Here is a 25,157-nt window from a genome sequence, read left to right on the forward strand (position 1 = left end):
TGCATTTTCGTTGTGACACTTAGCAAAGTATACATTTTGTCATATGAAAATATGTTAATGTAAAGAGCCTTTAATAGAAGAGGTGTGTTTCCTATTCCTATACAGATGTTCAGAATAAGCTGGAGGGCTTAGCAGCACATGTGTGCAGTCTATTGTGTTCAACATGATGGGGAAACCAGAAATGTCATAGAAATTTGTTTTCAAGGCTTGCAAGTACACCCTGCTTTTAGGAAAAAAATAGGTATTTGGCTGTTTGCCTAAAAAATGCATTAAGCAAAACTGGCAACGCAGGAGAAAAAGCAGACAAGAAAAAGCCCCCTTTTTGCGAATTTATGCAGGAACGCCAATAATTACATATTCATCTACACTTGAACCGCAAGCAGAAACTGCTGCCGCAAAGCATTCCCTAAAAAAGTCGCTAATAGCATTATGCTTATTTAGTACATTTCACCCAAGACTTCCGACTTGTTTGCAACTGTTGGCAATTATTGTGACAGGAGCAACACTTTATTACATCTACCCCTAAACATACAAAATTGTAACAATGGTCATTACATGAGTCTCTTCAGCAGATCTGCTGCTTTTTTTTTTAATATAAAACATTTTTAAGAAATCACTATTTAATGAAACGTGATAGTGTTTACAATACGTTTGGAAAACTAACCTTGTTATACTGTGGTTACAATACTTTGTATTATGCTATGAAATTATTTAATGTAAACAATGTACAAAAGGCTAAACATGATCTTTTTATCAGTTGTTATTTGTTTTGTTATTTCATACATTGTATCCACTACAAGGATAGCAGCGCCATAATAGAATGGAACTTAAGCATACTACAGTACTTTGCCAGTGGGGAACTGTTTACTCGCAACTAGAGAATAAACAGTGTGGCATTTTAATTCTCTGCTACTCAATCCACCTTACCACTCAATCACAGTGACAGCGAGCTCTGGTGCTAACAGCAACAGTATATGGTTGTAGTCACATTTTGTATTTGTTAGGGGCTGGAAATATGATGACCAATGCTGGTGCCCCAATCAGTATAAAGGCCCCTGTGTGCATAGTTATGTAATTTATGTAAAGAACAAAGGTTATATTGTACCTCTTGTTAGCTTTTGTTATATTAGAATGGTAACATTCCCAAATATACTTTCTATAACCTTCTATAACCATGTTTTCAGTTAAAAACAAGTTTGAGTAGATACACTGAAGTTTTGACTTGTTGAGGGAGAAAACCCAGCAGCGTCTTCAGTGCTGATTAAAGGAACATCTGCAAATTATAATTAAAAAATGGATTGAAGCTGTGGCCAAAAGCGTAGAATTTTAGGATTGAGACATAATTTAAGAAAAAAAAAAAAACAACTATATAAATATAATTTAGATTTTCTGTTTAACATCATGTATGTAATGTAATTGTAATACAAGCAATGTAATGTAATGTAATGTAATACAAGCAGTATGTAATTCAATAGGTTAACATAACATTATTCAGCAGGTTTCTTCAACTTTTTGTAAATTCTATAGGGCGATGCAAAACTTTTGGCCATATCTGTACCTTTAAAAGAGAAATGTAGTGACAAGTGCAGAAAACTTGACAATTATTATTGACATTTCATTTGAAAAAAAAAATCCATCATCGATAGTAAATTCTAGTTAAAGGAGAGTTACAATGTCTCTGCACAGCTCTACTTATAACACTGCGATGTCTAATAGATGCATTGTAGTGCTGGTTCTTCGAAATTCGAGACAGTAATGGAGTCTGGGTGTTTCAATACTTGTTGGAGGGCAGAGTATTTATCTGCAATGCATTTGTTTTGAAATTGCTCCTGTTTCATTATTATTACCTTGTGTCTTATCAATATAATAATGATAGTCTTGTGAATATGGCCAATAAAAAAGTATACCATTTTTTGTTTCAAACCTGAAGGGCACACTTACGTTTAGCAGGCAAACTTGGCCAAAGACACACACACACACACACAAGCATGCACATGTAGTTAAAGCCCTGAAGGGTTATTGCTTTTCAGCCTGTGTCTAAGAACTTAACAGTCAGAAAGCAACTGAAAGACTTAATACTGAGGCCATATCTAAAATGGCTTGTCTTGTCATGTACTACATAGGTTTTCTTCAGAGTGAGGTGTCGTGTTCAATCTACCCTGCTAAGTGACTGAAAGCGAAGAGCTCGCTGTAAAAGAAACGGGCCCCCTAATTTGTTCAGGGTCAGTTGTGGTGGATGAAACCATCTTGTTTGTAGATACCTCTTCAAGTTATTAGGCTGTCAGTTTGGTAGCTTTGGAAGATTTATAGCTCTGAGTTTTGCTGCGGTTCTCTGTGCTAGAGGCGAAGGGCAGTGGGTGGGTAGTGGGAGTCTATAGCATTGTCTGCCTAGCTTATTGAGAATGGTCTTTGGAAAGCAAATTAAGATATGATCAGGTGGCTTTTTTATTTTTTAAACAAATACACTGAACATTTCTAATTTGTACCGCATTGTTTTGTTCAGCACTTTATTATACAGTTAATATAAATATTGTGAGGCTGGATTGGATGTGGCATTAGTATCAAAACTGTTCTGATATTTAGTTTAAAGGTGACATCATCATAACTATTTAGGAGAGACATATGAAATACAGGCAAAAAACAAACAAACAAACAAACAAATAGCCTAAGGTATTTCAAAAACTACCAATAAACAGACAAATAGAAGCCAAGTTCCTCAGAACCCTGTTTTTTTAAAAGTGTATGTGGATGTTTATGTATTGCATTTTAAAACAGTTTATAATAAAGGAAAGTGTGAAAATAGTGTAGACAGCAACGTTGTCGCTTGGAACAAGACAGATCTTCTCATGTTGTCATTCAAACACACACTCCAAACTGGCATGCTGGTTTATTCCACTGCACTACATTGCTGCATTGACTTTACATATAATCTTGAAGCCGTCCTATTCTCAACTCCCAGTGGCACCCTTTTTAATGGCACCCTGCTTTTCTTGCTGATAAAGTATTAGTGCAAAATGCTGTATGTAAGTTTTGCTCCCATAATTACTAGTGATTTATCTTAAAGGTTTCTGTAAATCTCCTTTTTTTTGGCTGCTTTATTTAACCTTCACTCTAACAATAAGAGGTGCACTAAATAATGAATTTACACACAGACAAAACTCAAGCATCATTCTTAACCGGACTGTGCCATATGAAAAAAGACAGTTTGTATGTGCTATGCAAATTGCTAAATAGAAATAACGTGTTTGTTTTAATGAACACTAAAACACAGAAAAAAATACTGACAGAAACTGACAGTATACCATCTCTGGTAATGGCCAAATAAATACATTTCACAGACAATGCTTGTGAACCGAATCTGTACAACAAGCTGTGTTATTTTATCTCCCGGATATTTAATTTGATTAAAGTGGAGTGCTTTGGAGTCTTACTGTTTATTAAGTTAGGCATGCTGAGTCCTGCTTTATTAATCCAATACAATTACATCTATGCAGAACTCCATGTGTGTTTTTTTTCAAAGCATAGACCATGAAAGACTGCACTATGCAGACCATTCCAGGGAGCACGGTTTCTTTAAAGTAAAACATAGCACAGGAACTCAGAATCCCCTAGGTATCAACTTGTGTAAGAAATGCATAGGTTTGCTGTAGCTATAACAATACCTGAATGAAGTCCTTGAAAATGAATAAAGAGGAATGAGTAATATTAGCAGGTAAGATGTAGAACAAAAAAGAAATAGGGATGTTTCTTTGATGCTTATAAAAATACTACATCGTTTTCAAGAATAGAGTAAAATCTGTTTAGAAAGCTTGCGCTCCTGTGTGTTTTGAACAATTATGTGCTGGATTTCTAAGGTACCGTTGTCTGTGCATTGTTCTGAGTGCAGTGAAGCTTTGAGAACTATATGTATCAGAAATGAAGTCTGCTTCCCTGGTGGGAGTACATCACCGTTTGCTTTAATATTTCTTGATGTTTCACTCATGTTTCATCTGAGAAGTCCAAAATTGACAGAAAAATTAAACAGATTTTATTGTGCAGTCCCCCAGAGGAGTGGGAAGACTTCAGCTCTGAAAACAGTGCATCAGACGCCTGCTTGACACAGCGTCTTGTTAGCCATACAGGCTGTGGTCAGACGTATTAAAAAGAAAGCGCCTGCTTCAGAGTTCAGTTTAACACAGACACACATCACTTACGGGTAGCTGTGACATCTCTCGTAAGCAGTGACCCTTTCCAAAGTTGCTTGTCACTTAAAGCATTAAAGCATTTGACAATGATTGACTTATCACTTGACTATGTCTAGAACACTTCGACCAAAATGTTTAGTGGGTATAAGCATGGCACAATTTTTTTACCAAGGTACAGAGTTTAATGCCTTCCAAGGTTTTTAATGATTGTATTACTGAATATTCCTCTAAGACAAGTAGGGTTTGTAAGTCTTGTTGTCCTTGTCTAGAGGACCATCTTCAGCTATTCATCCCTGCACCTTCTGCTGTTTAGTATATGGTAGCTAATATCACTTTGGATAACATTAAAATAATATTTGATACCATCTTAATTGTCAGAATATTTAAATTCTTACCTGTTTAATATTGTATTATGGGAGGTCTCTCTCATTATCTCACCACTAATTGCCCCCTCCGAAACTGTTTAACAGAAACGACAGTTGCACAATCCTATTGGTCATTTTTTCAAATCATATCTCTTTAGAAGCAGACCCAGTAGTTGAAAAGTGACATTAGATAGATAACATGATAATAAACAGGAAATAAATATTATGAAATGTAGATTGTATGAAGTATCCGTGTAAAAACAAAAGAACACACCAGGGGGACAAACATTACAAACGTCAGCTGATTGGTCAAAAACTGACATGTTCTTCTAACCAGAAGACAATTATACAGTTTGTTAGTGACATAATCAGTTTTGAGGAAACTCTTGAACCACACTGCGGTGTAAGCTATTTACAGCAAAAGGGTTAGTGTGCAGCTCTTGTATGCTGGAGTCTTTTTTTTTAAATCACAGACTAAGATCCTATTTAAAGAAATGAAGCTGGGAAAAAAATAATAGTAAGTGCTGCATCAATAGAAAATACAATTTTCAGATAAAGTGTTCTTAAAAATGTCATCAGATTTTCACATTGCACGACTTTGAATTGATTTTGACATGTTCCTGCGTTCCTCATTTGGTTTGTTATATTCCTATTAGTCCATGGAGATGCAAATAAAAGGTTTCTTGAGCACAGATGGTTTCAAAACATGAATGGACTACACATTCCTCAATCTGCATTCATGTTTTCTTGGTTGAAATCAAAATCGCTGCATTTTACATTCAATAGCCACAAATAATAAATCTCATGTAAGATGAAATTAGAAACTAAGTATTTGTGGAATTTTAACAAAATTAACTTAGATATGCAGTACTGTGCAAAAGTTTTAGGAGGGTGTGAAAAAATGCTGTAAAGTAAGAATGCTTTCAAAAATAGACATGTTAATAGATTATATTTATCAATTAACTAAATGCAAAGTGAGTGAACAGAAGAAAAATCTAAATCAAATCCATATTTGGTGTGACCACCCTTCAATTCTAGGTACACTTGCACAAAGTCAGGGATTTTGTAGGCATATAGTCAGGTGTATGATTAAACAATTATACCAAACAGGTGCTAATGATCATCAATTCAATATGTAGGTCGAAACACAATCATTAACTGAAACAGAAACAGCTGTGTAGGAGGAATAAAACTGGGTGAGGAACAGCCAAACTCAGCTAACAAGGTGAGGTTGCTGAAGACAGTTTACTGTCAAAAGTCATACACCATGGCAAGACTGAGCACAGCAACAAGACACAAGGTATTTATACTGCATCAGCAAGGTCTCTCCCAGGCAGAAATTACAAGGCAGACAGGGGTTTCCAGATGTGCTGTCCAAGCTCTTTTGAAGAAGCACAAAGAAACGGGCAACGTTGAGGACCGTAGACGCAGTGGTCGGCAAAGGAAACTTACTGCAGCAGATGAAAGACACATCATGCTTACTTCCCTTCGCAATCGGAAGATGTCCAGCAGTGCCATCAGCTCACAATTGGCAGAAAACAGTGGGACCCTGGTACACCCATCTACTGTCCGGAGAAGTCTGGTCAGAAGTGGCCTTCATGGAAGACTTGCGGCCAAAAAGCCATACTTCTGACGTGGAAACAAGGCCAAGTGACTCAACTATGCACGAAAACACAGGAACTGGGGTGCAGAAAAATGGCAGCAGGTGCTCTGGACTGATGAGTCAAAATTTGAAATATTTGGCTGTAGCAGAAGGCAGTTTGTTCGCTGAAGGGCTGGAGAGCGGTACACAAATGAGTGTCTGCAGGCAACAGTGAAGCATGGTGGAGGTTCCTTGCAAGTTTGGGGCTGCATTTCTGCAAATGGAGTTGGGGATTTGGTCAGAATTAATGGTCTCCTCAATGCTGAGAAGTACAGGCAGATACTTATCCATCATGCAATACCATCAGGGAGGCATCTGATTGGCCCCAAATTTATTCTGCAGCATGACAACGACCCCAAACATACAGCGAAAGTCATTAAGAACTATCTTCAGCGTAAAGAAGAACAAGGAGTCCTGGAAGTGATGGTATGGCCCCCACAGAGCCCTGATCTCAACATCATCGAGTCTGTCTGGGATTACATGAAGAGAGAGAAGCAACTGAGGCTGCCTAAATCCACAGAAGAACTGTGGTTAGTTCTCCAAGATGTTTGGGCCAACCTACCTGCCGAGTTCCTTCAAAAACTGTGTGCAAGTGTACCTAGAAGAATTGATGCTGTTTTGAAGGCAAAGGGTGGTCACACCAAATATTGATTTGATGTAGATTTTTCTTCTGTTCACTCACTGCATTTTGTTAATTGATAAATATAAACTATTAACATGTCTATTTTTGAAAGCATTCTTACTTTACAGCATTTTTTCACACCTGCCTAAAACTTTTGCACAGTACTGTATACTATTACGTATTAAAAATAATAAAATGAGTATTATATTAAAGACCATGTTGCAGATGTCTTAAAAACATCTTGTCTTGTCCTAATCTAGGCTAAGAGTCTTGTCCAATAGAATAGCGGTACTGTAAATATCTGGTATTACATTTTGATATTATATTATGCTCTTTGTTCCAGTTGGCAGTGAGAATTAGAGGGTGACGTCTCCTGAATGTGCCAGTATTAAGGAATCAACAGAGACTGATGTTCTGTTACCCTTTGATGAGATTATTAACACTATTGGATCACTGATACATAACATAAAAGTCATATGATTCCATATGCGATCAACATATTTTCTCCTAATGAAAATAACCAGGAATTTAAATATTTTCCATGAGCAGCATAATTCAAGACAGTGGGAAACAATATGTGGTTTTGCATTAGCCCTGTATGGGCAGTTTCTTTTCTGCCCTCTGTGAATACATTTTAAGTGTTGTAAATCCAGAGCAAAAATTTAACCATTTGTGAGCATTTTTCTATTAGGAATAGTTAAGACCTGATTATGATAACTCAGACTAGCCTACCATGACAGATGTGTACCCTTTTTAAGTGTAGTGTGGTGTAGCAGGAATTAACTCTACTGCCTTGTTCCATAATTATTAATTTAGTGTTTCTTGCAAACACACATACACACACAAAACATGGATGTAATTTGTACAAAAAAAAAAACAAAAAAGGCATCAACATTTTATACAGTCCTGTAATTTGGTAGAAGCCTTCAGTTGAAATTCTGAATGTGAAAGAAGCCAAATGCGTTTTAAATGGTGTTGTATTTAATTAAAAACACACAGGAGGTAATGTATGGATTGTCCTGCTGTGAAGAAATGACCTTGCTGTTGTTTGGTTTTGTCATCTTTGATCATAAAACCGTTTCAATATGTGTCTGTGTCTGTGGAAGAGTGTTAACAAATGTAACTAGTGGTTCCTTAACAGAATGATAAACGTGCCACATGTCAACAAGATCTTTTAACAGTATAAGAAATTATATGTTTTTATCTGCAGCTAGGTAGCGGTAAAGGCAATCTTCTGGTCTATGTAGTTTCAGCTGTAACTTTAGATCTTTTTTTTATGAATACATATTTGTCTTAATTAAGTGTATATTCAGTTAACAACTTCCTGTAAGTACATTCTTCCCTTTTTTAAAGTGAATATTTATATTCTTGGTGTTTTTGAAAGGTGACTTGGCTATAATGAGAGTGAGAGGAGAGCTGTCAGATTTGTTTTAAATACGTAAAACCATTCCTATGTAGTGTGTTTCAGTGTTTTTGTGATAAACGATTGCATTCTGTACAGATAACGATTGTATAAGGATGTTTGTTTGGCTTTCTTTTATTTTAAGTCAATCACTCTATATTGGCCTTGAAGCTGAAATAAAAAATAAATACAAACACGGCAAGCTTTTCAGGGCTACATTCACCAACTATTTTGAGTGTTTTGTTTTGAAAAGCAGCCTTGGAAACTACAGCCCAAATGGTTCAGAAGGAAGCACAGGTGGCTTTTAATGGAGAGATAATGGGTTCAGTCTTCAGGCAAGGGTAACGGCTCAGACTACACTGGGGCACAGTAGCTACCCACCTGGAATACAGGAATACAAAATACAATTGTATTTTCTAAAATAGTGATTTTACATGGTCCTCCAGCTGTCATGTACTGATGTACATACCAGTCAATATACCAGAATATAGCACAAAACTGGAACAGTTGCCACTGCAGCAGCATATAAACCACTCACAAAACCTTAACAGATACTGCAAAGCAAAGCCAGCATGTGCCAAGCTAATTATTAAGTTATGTTATGTATCAGTCACATGACAGCTGGTAGCCCAATGTATATAATATCACTGGTCTTGTAGGAGTGAAGTTGTGAAGGACCTCAAGAAGAAATAAAAAAGCAATTGTACAAAAACTGCAAATCGAAAGTGGTTTTCTCACCCCACAATGTTTGTCAGAACTCCTGTTTGTCAGAAGCAAGTAGATGTTGAAAGTTCAGCTCCAGTGGTGAGAACTGTTGAATATTTCACAATTGAATAGACTCTGCAACTCTGCACCTTTCCCATTATATATTGCTTGTTGTCACAGGCCCAGTCCCGATTGCAAGGAATATGTGGGTATGAATATTTCATTTTCCTAGTAGGTTTCATGACAATTTGAAGAAATATATTCTACATTGTAGCTGGTAGGAATATGTATAGTACTTAGGTCACACTTGCATTTTATTTGCATTTTAGGAATTGTGATAGCAATGGGTATAGTTATTGTTCAGTTCCTTAAGGTTTCATAATTGGAAGAATGCATTTCACCTGGTTGGCTGGGCTAATGAATGGTAACAATTCACATTTTCCATTTTTCCAGATTGGTGATAATATGAGCAGTGTTGCAAATCATGAGCAGTTGTGTAAAAAGACTAAACATGTATTCTTGCATTAATAACCACAAAGCAACTTGGGTGAGTGTTACTACTATAGTTTAAAACTATGCATTAAAAACGGGGAAGTGTTCAGTACGGTATTTGGATGTGAATTACAAGACAGATATACCCCATTTGCTGACCACATTAATTAAAACTACTTATTGGTCTTTGAGGTTTTCAGTCCCACACTGTTTATTTATTTATTTATTTATTTATTTTTTTTAAATTGATCCTTCTCAAATACTTGAGAAAAATCATTTCAAGATGTCCCACATAACCCTTGTGGAATTGCCCTTAGTGATGTATTGGGGCAATTCATAAACACATAAACAAATGTCCTGTTCTTTAATGGAGTTCTATAATGAGCAGGCTTTTTGGCAGTACATTCCTAAATCTTTGGTATCAGAACCATTCCCCATTCAACCATACCTGTACATAGATTTTCAAAAAAATTCATTTGCTTTTCAAATTGAAACCTCAAACTAATCTGCTACAAATCTTGTATGCTTGGAAACCCCTTTGGATGAAAAGGATCATAACGTGCTTGTCTCTTGAGTTAGGTTTGATTAAGATTTTCTGATCTACATCAACCACACCATCATGAGGGGTTAACAATCAAACCCCGTGTTCACTAACTATCCTGGTATCCCTAAATAAAAAAATGGAAAAAATATTTTTAATTAAAAAGACCTCCCACAAGGACAGTAGTACCATTATCTGTTTACTAACAATGCTAAACAACATTTTGTGTACTTGTGCTTCGTTTCTGCAATGGTGACTGCAAATACTGGTATCACATTGAATTTAGTAATAAAATAAAATAAAGCTATTTTCTGGATTGATTCTGTGCTTGGGAATGTTGATGTCTTGGCAGCATAAGAGTCTAAATCTCTCTCTCACACAGGTACAGTGCAGTTGGCTACAAGTCTGGGCTCCTGAATCCTGCTCTGCCAGTACTGAAACCTGTCCTGCAAACCCACCCAAACTACTAATCTGAGAAGGTAAAAAATGGATTTATATATTAAATAAGCTGTACAATTATGTAATAATAGCCTTGTGTGATAGTTTTAGTGACTGTTCACCCTTTTAACATTTCAAAAGGACACTACTGTTAAATAGTGACCCCTGCTGGTCAGAGGTCATACTAGTACAGCATACTGACCAGCCCCAGTTGTTTAGCATCATTGCCTGCTCAGGGGCAACTCCCCTACCTTTGCTTGGTGTTGAGAGCAAGTCACCTGCTATTTTTTACATATTTTATTTTAAAGTAGTGGCTGATGAAAGAGCTCTGACTGAAACCACAGACCAAAGCATTTTATTCATCACATACCAGGTCTGAAACTTCCCTACCAATGAGAATGATGGGGTGCAGTAGTTTAGCTCCCATGCAAATCAAATCCTTGGCTTTATATTGAGAGCAAAACTAGCAATTGCTGCAGCATGTTTCACAAGCCGTCACATTTCCAGCTCATCGAATACAACAAACCCCCATGAGATAGTGATAGAGAGAATTACATGCATTAACATTTTTTTATCTCATTATTTGTTTTGACCAATCGACCAGACTGTTTAAAATCCAATCACTGAGCAGCTGACAAGTGCAGCTTTTTAATTTTATACAAGAGCGCCCTGTTTTTCTGCCCCCTCTTCGATTAATGCTCCAGCTTGCGCTCAGACCGTAATAGGCTTCTTGCATGCCCACGACTGTTATGATCATGTAAATTTATTGGTGCTTAGAAGGAGTGAGCTATTAAAATATTACAACAGCCATTACAGCGGGCATGCGTTGGCTTTCTCTCCTAACGAACATATGCTTCCGAACGAATGCCTAAACTCTTATTTATGGATTTAATTTAATGTGCGGAAAGAATTCAAAATTAAATTTGGTGTCTGCCTCCGGAGAGTGTCAGTGTATAATAACATGGTAATTTTTACACATCTTTATGAGAAATGGGAAAATTAATTCTTTCTGACAAGTTGCAATTATTGGACTTGGAACCGTTGCAGCTGAGCTGTTTGCGTGCCTGTTGCCTGGCATTGAGCTGAGGATATGGGGTGGGAGGGGGTGTGTGTGGAATAGTAGGGATGTTGATGGCTTACTGCATTTCAGGTTTAGGCATTACTTTTTACACAGGTGACCTGTCAGTAAAGCTGTTTCCAATGATGGCAACTTTGATTGTCCTCACATGTCTTCAGTACTCACCAGCATTGAGAATATATTTGGGGTCTGACTATACCACTGACTATCTAAAAAATAAAATTAAAATCAGCAGCCCAAGTTCATCATTTAACAAAACAAAATAATAAGTTGCACCATCATTTTTAAATTTGTAATTGTGTAGCTGAGCTGTCCAACTGTTTTGAATGCAGGAGCCATCATATAGGTGACCAGAGAGTTTTTAAAGAGCCATAAGAAACCACAAAAAAGGAAAAAAAAATGTTTAACTTGACTACACAATGCTTCATTATTATTGTGCTCAGGGTACTTATTTAAACTTTTGTTATTGCACTTTGACTTGCTTCTGCCAAAAACTACTGAATGTCTACCCTTCACTTCTAAATGAAGAGAGCCATATGATGAGGTGTTGTACAAGAGAAGTGACTAGAGGCAGCTCAGTCATGCACCTGATACACAAGACGTGTGTTATATTTAGAGAATTACAGCATTTTAACATGCTACAAGCACAGGTCCAGACAGACGGTTCACTGCTTATTATATAGAAATACAACAGAAATTCAGCAATAATTAGATTATGTGTTAACAAATGCTACAATACAGATTTCATTCCATTTTCTTTTCTGTCTGCTGTTTATCTGTTTTTCTAGGAAACCTGTCTGTCTTGCACTTTAAGCTGTTTGTGACGGGCAGAGGCCCTGCACAGGGGTTGTGATGAGTTGGCAGGGAAGAAGTTAATGTCTCCCTGCCAAATCCACGTGAGAATGTGGCTGGAAATGAATAATGGAATAATTGATGATTAATTAGGCTCCAGCCACAGCTGTAAATAAGGAGCCAGAAATCCTTTGTTTGTGAGAGAGAGTTTGGGTGAGTAACCTGAGTGCTGTGCTGTGCTGTGCTGTGCTGTGCTGTGCTGTATTGGGGCTAAACTGTGTATTGGTCAGTGAAGGTGAATGCCCAGCTTGAGAAGTGTTTTGTTTAAACCATTTGGTTTTGCCCTTGTGCTTGTTTCTTTATTTTATGTTAAATGAAAGTGTGCATCAATACCATTAAAGGGGTGCTTCTGTCTCTGGGTCTGCTTCCTGATATTTACCAGCCTTGGCTGTGACGCTATCCTTTCACACTGTTATACTTGTTTGAAATGTAATTCACTTTTAGGATTCTTCATCTTTAAACAATTACATTCTGCTCAAACACCTTTGGAACACAATACAACGCAAGGCAGCACTTCATTTATCACTGCTCTCATTTTTAATTAAGTTGTGAAACAATCAATTAACACTGTGTATTGTCAGGTTCCTCTTTAGCACCCCAGTTTGTTTGTTTCCACTAGGCACCAGAGACCACAGATTGCTGGTTCGAGGTCATATGTAAATAGTTTTATTTTTAGGGGGGTTTTTGTGTTATTTTGCTGTCCCTTGTTTTCACGACCTGAGTCATATTGTTCAGTGTTTTTTCCTGTGCTTTGATGTGCCACACACCAGGTGTTCATGTTCTGGATTACACATGAAAGGAACCACTTTCCAAAACTAATTAACCAGCAAACTGACACCCGCAATTGTTTAGTGGAAAATAGCACCTTCTTGCTGATTCTGAGCTGCCAAATTAAATGTCTCCACTTTTATGCAGTCTTTGGAATAGCTGTAATTGTAAAAAAAAAAAAAGTGGGCACCCAGTTATTAAAAATAAAAAAGAGGCATTTGCATACAAATATTACAGGGCAAATTACAAATGTAATCTTAAATCCTCACATACTGTACATACATATCAACCCACACAATCATAAAGTATACACACAAACCCACACATACGTCTACGGATGAGACGTAAAACTGAGGTCCTATTGCAAGTGACTCTGCAGCAGCAGTTTTGATGCATAGTAAGTCGTGTTGGATAAAAGAGTCTGCAAAATGACTTAATACTACTACGACTGCTACTGCTACGACTACGACTACTACCAATAATAATAATAATAATAATAATAATAATAATAATAATAATAATAATAATAATAATGCAATCAAGACCTTGTGTTTCCATGGACTTATTTTCTTGGAACTTAATTGGTCTGGTATGATGTCATTTCTCTGGCAGCCATGTTTCCAGGAACCTCATATGAACGACACGTCTAACTCAAGGCTTCACAGCCTGGTTTAATAAAGGTTGATGTTGATGAATTGTAGCAAATCAACAAAACTTCAACATTTTTATTGGCTATGTGTGTGTAACAGGAGGAAGTGTTATGTGTGTGGGTCGTCACAGAATAATAATAAGTCAGACACAGAGCATTGGGTGTTGACACGCCGCACAGGCGTGCAGATTTAATTAACACGCACATTCTGACACTAGGGTACCAGCAATGGTAGCCCTAGTATCAGATTTACGAAACAAAACAAAACAAAGCTAAAATAAAAGTTTGCCACTCAAGGTGAGCGCTAGTCTCACTAAAATAGACGTCCTGCTCCAGGAACCTACTACACTACCTGGTCAATTGGTTGCCTAGCAACACGTCTCCTATTACATGTCCCAGCTGCACACATCCGTGCTAGAACCAGCGACAGGATCCTCCCTGTCACATACCCTCCCCCTCAAAATGGCACCACCAATACATTCGATAATCTTCAACTGGTTCCTCGTCTTTTTTTTTTTGGGGGGGGGGGGTTGCTGTCATCTCCGGTAGAGCCCTGTGCCTTTTATTGATTTTTGTCCTATTTTTTTCTAATTTGAGGACATGTCTCCAGTAAATGTCCCCGTGCATTTTATTATTCTACAAAGTCTGTGTAGCTCCATTTTCAAGCATTTGTTTCAAAATGTTTTACAAGCATACACGTGGAAGCAAAACAAAAGGACTGTGCTTATAATGCCTGAGTTGAGAACTCGTTTTCTTTCATCAATGTAAATGCATTTCAATATACTATGGAAGCCCATTTCTGCCAACAAAAAACAAAACAAAGAAAAATACATTTTAAATTTCCATTATAAGGTTGACATACTATCTCATTATTTTGACTTAGTATATTGTTATTTCGACTTACTATCTCGTTTTGACTTAATGAAATTAACCAGAAACTAAATTGAAATAATGAGACATTATGTCAACCTTATAATGGAAATTTAAAATGTATTTTGTTTTTTTGTTTTTTTATTGGTAGCGGAAATGGGTGTCCATAATATAGACTAAATAGGTATGTAAATATTGTTTAATAAGAAATCTGTTTAAACTATTGGTTAATCGTTTAACCGTAGTTACACTGTCACACTAAATACCCTTTAAAAAAATACCCTTTCCACATATCTTTGTTATGCATTGACATTTGTTTACCACACACTTGTTTACCACACATAAAAAGAGCCAGCTTAGAGCACAAATCCTCTTTAATTGCATCATGATTGTGTCATATTGATGATATGTGCACTGGTACACCATTCTGAGTTTCTAGTATCTCCTTCATAGTTAATCTCGATCCACTACAGGGGACACTAGTTTCCGATAAAATAAAACACCATTTAAAAAAATAGTAATAATACACGTTGCCATCCCATAAACTTAGCGTAGCAATCAACAATTAATTTTTGTCGACTAATCATGCCTAACCCGACATCATGTGTTGCCAAATAAAAAAAGTTACAGGCAGAGGACTTGCAGAGTTCAGAGGCAGTGCACATTTTATCAATTTGTATTATACGTTAACTTTTGTAAAATTGGTATGAATTTATTTATCGGTTAATCGTTAAACCTATTATACCCCTAGTAAATATACGTAGTAACATACAATGAACATTGATGCACATAGTTACATTTTCTCTCTTTTGTAGCAAGACATACATTAGTGCATTAGTTTTGTGGTCACACAAAACAAAATATTCTTTTCTCAAAACATGCATGAACCTGTTAATGGAAGAGGCCATGTGTTATGATTTCAATGTAAATTAGTAGGTAGGCCACTGTTGTTTCAAATTGCAACATCTTTCTTTCTATTGATGTCACAGCACAAAGCCTGCTGCTACTATTGAGTCTGATAGTGGAAAAGAAATTGAAGAAAACTCAGAAAATTGCCCATCAAGATTTTTCCTTGGAACCACTAGGAGACCATGACCCACATGTTAAAAACTCCTACAAGTAATTTAAAAATTCCTGTTCTTCTGTTTGCAAACAGTAGAGCAGAACCTGGCTGGAGCTGTCCTTGCCCTTTATTCATATCTTTATGAAAATGGCATTGTATTTTATATTAAGTTTATAATTAACTGAAGCGCCCAGTGAAAGATGTTCTAAAACCAACTGTCTATTTGTTTGTTTGATACCAAAAAAACACAGATGTTGTGTGCTAAACCCTTCTATTTACTGTATGTGTACACCGATACAAATCAGTTGTTTGCATTGGGTTTCCTTGAGGTGTGTCTATTTACAGTAGTAATCCACAATATTGATACTGTTCTCCTATAATGATGGAGCCCCAGTTATGTTGCTAAATGTTATGTGTCTGTTATTGCACACTATATTCCTAATGCCAATAGTCCTAAAATTGTGATGCCCATTTTCTCATGCCTCCACCTATCAAGTTAATACCACAATAGTGGATTCCTCAGTAGCAGCAGTGAAAAGTTTACTGAATAAGGAGAAGCAGGGACATACGGCGACTTATTGAGGCCATCGCAAAAAAAAAATGTTTTCGTTATGTCGAGATCACGAGATTACCATTCCGTTATCTCGTGATCACAAGATCATTTATCACAGAATCTCGATATTACCATTCCGTTATCTCATGATCACAAGATCATTTATCACAGAATCTCGATATTACCATTCCATTATCTCATAATTTTGATATTACCATTCCGTTATTTTGTGATCACAAGATCATTTATCTCAGGATCTCAATATTACCATTCCGTTATCTCGTGATCACAAGATCATTTATCACAGAATCTCGATATTACCATTCCATTATCTCATGATCACAAGATCATTTATCACAGAATCTCGATATTACCATTCCATTATCTCATGATCACAAGATCATTTATCACAGAATCTCGATATTACCATTCCGTTATCTCATGATCACAAGATCATTTATCACAGAATCTCGATATTACCATTCCGTTATTTTGTGATCACAAGATCATTTATCTCAGGATCTCAATATTACCATTCCGTTATCTCGTGATCACAAGATCATTTATCTCAGAATCTCGATATTACCATTCCATTATCTCATGATCACAAGATCATTTATCTAAGGATCTCTAGAAAACATAAGTCATTACTTCCATTTTCCAGAGATCGATAATTTATCCCAGGATATTTCCTGACATAAATAATCTCATGATCTCAACATAACAAATAATTATTTTTACCCGATGGATCGTAGGGACATGATGTTCAAGCAGCCAGTCAATTTGTGAAGTTACAATTTGAAACCAGGCCCCCAGGGCCTAAATTACCTGGTCTACAAACTTCTAACAGTCTAAAACCAGTACAGTGCTTAAACATGGGATTTTTAATGTTATGTATGTGTGATAGAGCACTGCATTGAGCTTTCAAAGCCATACTAGATAGATATTACATTTTAGTTTTTAATACAGCTTTTCCCACCCTATGACCCCAAGACCTTGTCCAGAATAGGAAGAATAGGGTTGAACATACAGGGCACTATTCACAAAGCTTTTACTCATAAGTTATTTAAAGAAAGTCTGTTTTTATTGATATAAAAAGTTCGATTGTCATTGAATTCTTCCAGACTGTTGTTAAAGAAGATAATGCATGTCTTTATGGATAAGCCCTACAGTGTATGAAAAAAAGAAGATTTATTTTTAAATTGCCTTTATTTTTTATTTCGGAATACCTTTCATTTTTTATATCTTATTTGTTTTGGCTAAAATTAATGTTATCTCTATAGAAGGCTAAGAAACAGTGGTTTCATTTGAAGGGTTTCACATGAAAGGTAGCTTTTTTTTCAAGGTGTGAGATTCAATTCATCCGAGAAGTACTATGATGCTGTGACTAAACCCTGGCAAAGTTCAATGCAAAATGCAGTAGAAAAACAGCATGAAACATCCACTTGAAAATCTCCTGTGAACTGTTTTTGTATCCTATACATTTCTCCTTCCATGGGTTTGTTACATGTTTTACACATTTCTTCTACATTGAACACAGACGACTCTCTGTACCATATAAATAGTTATTGGTCCAAACTACTGAATAAAAAACTCACATAGAGTGATTTGCAGTAGCTTCCTTACCAAGCTTTAGAATTCATTATTATGTTAAAATTTGATATAGTCGTGCATAACTGTAAATTTACCATTATTTCTTTTTCTGTTTGGCCGTGACAAAAATGTAGGTTTCATGGACAATCTACTGGACATGTGTTTCTATGCATCTATTGAATAATGGTGGTTTATTCTTAGTCTGTAAAGACAGCAAAACTATTCCCTATTACAGTCTAAGCCAACAACAAACGGAATCAGAACACAGGAGGGAACAATCTCAGTGGTCAATGTACATGATGGAATTCTAAATTATAGATGTAGGTTATCAGGACATAGGTTTAAAAATAATATTTTGTATGCAGAGATGGGATAACCCTTTGAAGATGCTGAAGAGTGGAGTTACAGTACATGAGAGATTTTCCCTCAATGCTGGGGTTAGTACCCCTTGAATTTCTTTGATATGTGCCATGGGAGGAATATGCATTACTTTGATAAACAATGAAGACAAAATTATTACCTATAAAAAAATATTAAAAGGTTAAATATCTAGCAAAGTTTTGCTGTTGATGCATATTGTCCCAAAACCGCAAATACAGTATATGACATATTGTGTGCTGTCAAAGTAAGTGTTGCTAACGGTAAATCACTAAATATATAATTACAGTGCACAGTGTGAGAAGGACAGTAAATAAAAGGATATACTTTATTTAACTGGGAGGCATGTAGTGGGATGAAACTGAATTTGCACACTGACTTATTGCTACAATATATTAAAAAAAAAAACAACTCTATAAATGCCTCTTTTCCTATTTAGGATTTTGAAAACTGAAGTGAAAAATGAGTCAGCTCACTAATATGATGCTCAAAGATTGTGCCGAGAGCCTTGTCCTTTGTTTAATAGCTTTACCACAAGAAGAAAGCGAGTGAAAAAGAAAGACACATTTGATAGAGTTGTGGAGACTGTATGAATGAGCATTGAACAGCCATTGTCTTGAAGCGACCTCAATTTGGTACTGTATAGTCTTTTTTGCAACACTGTCTGGTGTCACAATACTTCTATTCTCCTCAACTTATTTAGAAAAAGGGGGATTAGTAAAACAGTTGAATTCCGTGCACAGATTTCCAACGATCTGGCAGAAAATAAACAAAGGGCACTGAGATGTTTTGAAGTTATTTTAATTTAGTTGAACGGATTAATAGAGGCAATTTTTTAAAGAATGTGATTTATTTTAGGGCTCCGATTGGAATGATGTCACAGCTGGATTTCCTGTTTATAGTCTGTATGTTTGTGGAGCTGAAGGGAACAGTAGTTTCATTCAAATGAGTATTAAAAAAAAGCAAAACAGACTGAGTGGTGTTTTGTTTGTTTGTTATTTTTTTGGTTTGCTTAATTTAGCAATCATTTTGAAAGGATATTTTTGTACCTTAACTCATTTTTTTCCCCAGTAAAATGGATAGTGCAATGATATGAAAGTGAAACATAATACACATTTCTTTTTCAAGATATGTGGTTTGCTAATAGCACCCAAACCATAAACAGTAATATTAGTGACAGTGAAAACAGTGGCTTACAGCATTTGTGTAAGCAAGCAGTAACTGTTCACATGAAAGGCTCTATTTTTATTCACTGCTGCTTATCAGGTTACAGATACAATAATCCCACCAACCAGCCCCTATGTTTAGAAGGTATCCCTTTCCTAATAAGAAAATGTTTTTGGAGAGGATTGGAAGGTTAAAAAGGGTAGCCACAGCAACTTGTAACTTGAACATGGTTACCACGGTCTGAGTTGTTTAAAATGTTTATATCCAAATAGTTCACATCTGCATATAAGCCACACTTTTATGTAACAATCATATGTATAATTGCAGTTTTCCTGTTCTGAGTAAATAGAACCACATGTGAAAATCACATGTAGCGTGCATTGAAAGAAATCACCTATTTTTTAAGTGAAACACAAAACATTAATAGAATGTAACAGCATTTCAGGGCACTTGCAAAATATGTTATTTGAGTAAAATTATGGTAATGTGTATCATCAGAATCATACTGGTTTTCACAGAAAAAGTTCTGGGAGTAAAAAGCATCCTGGAATTGATGCCCCTCTACAGTACAGTAGAATGCAACATTTCCATCCAGTGTATTCAAGTTACTTCAGTGTCCCTGTCTTCATTACAAAGTTCAGTCTTAATTTGAAAATGAAATGCCTTTTAAAGTTTCTGATAGTTAATTGTGTTTTATGTTGGGCAGCTACTATTTTTGGAAGGTTTTTAGACCCTCACACACATTATCTACTGGCGTTAAAAACTTCCTGTACCTTAGCTGCTTGGTTCCAGCCAAATACCTACAGCAAGCCTTATCGCTCTCTATATGTGCTTTTTTGGGGTGCATACTTTTCTGATAAACATGCATCTCATTTACAAAGCTGAAATATCAGACATGTCCCATTCTGCTTTGTTTTAGGTGTCATAAATATGGGCGAGTTGGTATGGTTTTACGCTTAAAAGGGGAAATATGGTAGTTCTTAGAGAGTACTGTATAGGGAATAACAAACCAAATGTTTTACTAAGAAGTCAATGTGGTAATACACTTCTATATTAACTTAAAGGCAATACAAAATATATTATATAAGGAGAAATGATGAGGTCATATCCAGTTTTTGGGGAAAAACATTGACTAAGAAGACATGCTTAATGGATTATTAAAGTTAGTGAATGTTAGCAAGGGTAACAGTTTTGGAGGTATTAATGTATTTGTTAAGTCTAATTCCATATCCAGCTGTTGACAGTTTGTTCAATGCACTGTGTGCCCCTCTTATCTCCACAGTTTGTAAATACTAATCTCTTTGGTGTTAACTCATAATGATTGCATAAGCCCCTCGCTTCCCTTATCTAAAGGATTTAGCTTCTAAAAGGGAGAATATTGGTGAAAAATTGTGAATTGTTTTAAAAATTGAAAATTGTTGCAATTGACAGCCAGATGTAGAAATTCAGCTTTTGATCCTTATTTAATTTGGACAAAAAATTATGACTAAAACAATGGCTTGATTCATTACTTTAAAGTAGGTTGTTGGAGTTTAAATATATTAATAGATTAGTTACAATAATTCTTCTTCTTTAAAGTTTTAATTTTATAAGTTAAAACTTATCCCCAAAGTTTAAAATGAAGGGTTCCTTCCTTGGCCCATGCAGTGTGTTGAAGTAGGATGTTTAATCTGTGAAGCACACTGCACACAGATGACTAATGATCAGATGTGTTCTTTTTTAAAATGAAAACATTTCTGTGACATTTGATTAATTCTACAAATCTTTGAAGAGAGGGAGAGTATAGTGTGGTTTTGTGTATTGGTGGTGGTGGTTGGCAGGGATGGGGTTCATTCCTATCCCCAGGCAGTGCAGCCTTGGCACCACCTGGGGATAGGAATTAACCTCATCCCTGCCAACCACCACCACCAATACACAAACCACACTATTTACAAGTAGGACCCTGCCCTGCCACAGGCAATTCTCTTTCAATTCAAAGATGACCACCAACAACATTAATTATGGGATATGCCTGCCTAATGGGAGGTAATTTCTGAGCTCTCTATACCGAAGCTGCCGATAGGCCCCTTCCTGGGATGCCGCCCTACCAAGGGATTGAAACCATAATACTGAGGAAACCATTTCTCTTTTTGCCTCTCAAGACGGTAAGGTAAGACCCTCTGTGTTGGTATCTGAGTGTATTGTGAAAAAGAGCTTCGAGTCTACTGCAGTTCCCTTGCCTTTCAGGCTGAAGGCTGGCTTGCTGCTTTCACGGAATCAGTGACTCCTGATTTAGCCCTTTTTAAGTGTTGTTGTCTTTTACAGCCTTTCACTCGTGTGGGAGCACGTCCTCCACTGGGGCTAGGCTCTGCCTTACCCCCGCTCTTGAGTGAGTCAGCTGGCTGCCAAGTGGCAGTTTTAATATATATAGGGGTTCTACTCGAGATATTTTCTAGTACCGAAGAAGGACGGTGGCTTTCGTCCCATCTTAGACCTAAGATTCCTCAACAGGGTGACTGGTTCACCACCATGGACTTATGGGACGCGTACTTTCACATTCCTATTTGTCCAGAGCACAGGAAGTACCTCCGGTTCGCCTTTCAGGGAAGCATTTACGGGTTCTCTGTGCTGCCGTTTGGCCGCTTCCTGGCTCCTCGTACATTTTTCAAAGTGCGTGGATGCTATCCTGGCTCCCTTGTGGTTGCAGGGGATCAGAGTACTAAACTCGACGGCTGATTTGTGCTGAGTCTCGAGAAGGAGCAGTGGCCCACACGGCGATTGTGACACAGCATCTGGAGAGGCTGGGCCTCACCATCAATGATGCGAAGAGTTGGCTTATACCAGTGCAGTGCACGATGTACTTGGGGCTCCGGCTGGACTCCAGTACGATGCTCGCATACCTGTCGGACGACAGAGTAGCAGCTATTCATGGTTGCCTCTCCCTGTTCCAACAGGGATCGAAGGTCCCTTTGGTGCAGTTCCAAACACTGTTGGGTCTGATGGCCACAGCCGTATCAGCCATAGAGCTGGGTCTATTATGCATGTGCCTGCTCCAAGCGTGGCTAAATGGGTTCCACTTACACCCTAAGTGCGACAGACACCGTCGGCTGACAGTGTCTCACATGTGCGCCACGGCCTTACAATGGTGGACAGCCCTGCACATAAATATGCTGGAGCTGCAGGCTGTTTTCCTGGCTCTCCAGCACTTTCTTCCAGTGTTGTACGGGAAACATGTGCTGGTCCGAACGGACAACACATCAGTGGTGGCGTATGTCAACCACCAGGGTGGCCTCAAGTCCCCGGGGTTTCATCGCATCGCCTTCTGGCTCCTGATTTGGGCACAATGGAACCTGCTGTCCCTACGGGTGACGCATCTTCCCGGAGTGGCGAACTGGGCAGCAGACTTCCTGTCGAGGGAGAGTGTGCATCCGTCAGAGTGGCGACTCCACCAGCAGGTGGTGGAGCGCATTTGGGAACAGTTTGGGAAGACGCATGTCGATATCTTCGCCTCGGTGGAGAGGACACATTGCCCCCTATGGTATTCCCTCCACCGCTTTGGCAGTCCATTCGGCGTCGACGCCCGAGCCCATGAGTGGCCCAGGACGCTCCTTTACACGTTCCCGCCAGTACCGTTTTTTTCCACCCACATTTTTTAATGCCTACCTTACATTCCAGGGTAAAGACTGCGTATTATTCGGGGTCCTGTGTATCTCCTTTCTCCAATTTTACCTCATATTCTACTACAAAATTCATTTCCACATAAACGCCCCTCTTCTAATTTTTAGTTCACATATCTTCTGGACAGGTTCAGGAACAACAGCTATTTCATCATCACTTTGTAAATCTCCATCAATTACTCAGACGTTAGATTTAAATTCAGCTTTGGCATTTATTTTCTGGGTTTAACCACTGTTCAAAAAACCTTACAGCCCACTTATGTACTTCGTGAAAACCAGTCGCAGGTCCTGGCAATGATATTTAGGTCTTCATCTGTTTTAGGTTTGGCAAAACTATCAATAACTTTACTCTCTGTTCCCGGTTTACATTCCTTTGTTTTTTGCATTTTTGCTTTTCTAATGACACTTTCATGTTGTACATCTAAAATATAGTCCTTGCTCCAAGCTACAGTCTTCACTTACTACAGACACTTTTGTCTGTGTAAGTGGGATTTCAAACTCAAACAGAGGAATTCATGACAACATTGCCTCAATGAGACAAACATTTTAAGCGTAACAACAGAACGGCACTCGAAATAGTGAATTATTTTTACCGATTCAATCGTTGTTTATCCCATACATATGGGTGGAACTCAAGTTGCAGGGATATTTTATTTTGATAAATATTTAGAAAACTGTTAAAAGCTGCGTCTCAACCGAGAACTTTGTTGGCTTTAGAATTTAGACATAAACCATTATCGACAGAAACCACAGCTCACCACGATTAAACTGCTCTAAACTTTTTTGCCAAGTAGTCTAGTTTTTCCAGCCACTATTTTGACGAGGTCTGACACCCTTTGTGAATGGTAGAAACAGCCAAATGCGTATTGAGAGCATGTCTTAAACCACTCAGTGAGCTGGTCTTCCCTCACAGACTCTCCCCACACTGAAGTACTGTTTCACAAGGTTAGTGTTCATTGTTGAGATTGTATCATTTCTTATTTTGTTATTCATCTGTGTCCCAGTGGCATAACTCTTTATTCAAGATCTTTTGAAATCCAGTTAATACATTTTTTGCAATGATGGTTAAAGCATTTTAAAGGTTTATAAGAGAAAACATTACGGTGTTACATACAAAAAAAAACAAAAAAACTGCTAAACAGAGAGAGAAGCTTCAACTCAAGATACATTTTTACACAGTTTAACACATTAGTTATTCTGTATTTATCTTAAAATGCATCTTTGTCCTAATTCAGTATATTCATTAAACCAATTAGGCATCCTTCCGGTGCTGGAGTAGTTATTTATATAATTATGTAATGTCATCTGTATAAATGTAATGTCATCTGTATAAACATGCAGTTAAATTGCTCCTCCAGGACCTGAGTTGGGTACCCCTGCTTACATGGTGCTTTGTGTTAGTAGTACTATGCTTTTCAGACATACTGATTAACACCAGAAGAAAAGCGTGCTAAGAAAGATCTCAGAGTTCACTAATGCACACACGCACACACACACAACGCGTATGGTTGATTTCACATGGTATCAGAAAGTGTGGATTTAAACTGTAGAGATGAAATAAAAGGAAATACTGAATAAAGTTTAATATTAACTCCTTATGCAACACAGACACTACATTTTGCATCATTTACTGCCAATCAAACAAGTCTCATCTGTAGTTATGGTAACAAATGCAGAGATAATGGGCTCAATGTTTGCTATGATTGATGGGCTAGATTCTTTATCAAGTGGCAAAAGACAGGGACTGCCTTACACTTAAATACACAGTGTGTTTAGGAATTCTGAGCACTAAGACTAATATGGCTGTGTAAACAGTGGGGTACGAAGGGATACATTTGAAATGTATCTTGAGATAATACAGCATGCATTAATTTAATAGGGACTTGACCTCACTGTTTAAATTAGGTTGTATTACTTCCTCAAGAGTGACTCTGATAGGCAAATAGCAAAGACTGTATCTGAGCTAGCTGGTAGTATTTAATGGAGAACCTCTCATCTTAATACAATGAAAGAATCACCTGGGGCCGGTTGTACTAAAGGGATCCGATCCCGGATCCGGGCTCAGATGTTGATCTTGAGCCTAGTTGCATTGTACTAAACGGATCAGTTCTCAATCTGGGCTCAAATCTGAGCTCAAAC

The 25,157-nt window shown here is 37.3% G+C and overlaps 1 protein-coding gene across 1 annotated transcript in view; it reads left to right on the forward strand.

The window, feature by feature from the left end:
- The window catches only part of LOC117415495 (transcription factor SOX-5-like), a 253,595-nt gene that overhangs the window by 79,550 nt on the left and 148,888 nt on the right, over positions 1–25,157 (forward strand). Inside the window, exon 4 of the mRNA XM_059027090.1 lies at positions 10,336–10,432. The gene's annotated coding sequence lies outside the window, so the exon portion shown is untranslated. The remainder of the gene's footprint in view (positions 1–10,335; positions 10,433–25,157) is intronic.

This window comes from Acipenser ruthenus, chromosome 7 (genome assembly GCF_902713425.1).
Source record: "Acipenser ruthenus chromosome 7, fAciRut3.2 maternal haplotype, whole genome shotgun sequence".
Classification (NCBI taxonomy): Eukaryota; Metazoa; Chordata; class Actinopteri; order Acipenseriformes; family Acipenseridae; genus Acipenser; species Acipenser ruthenus.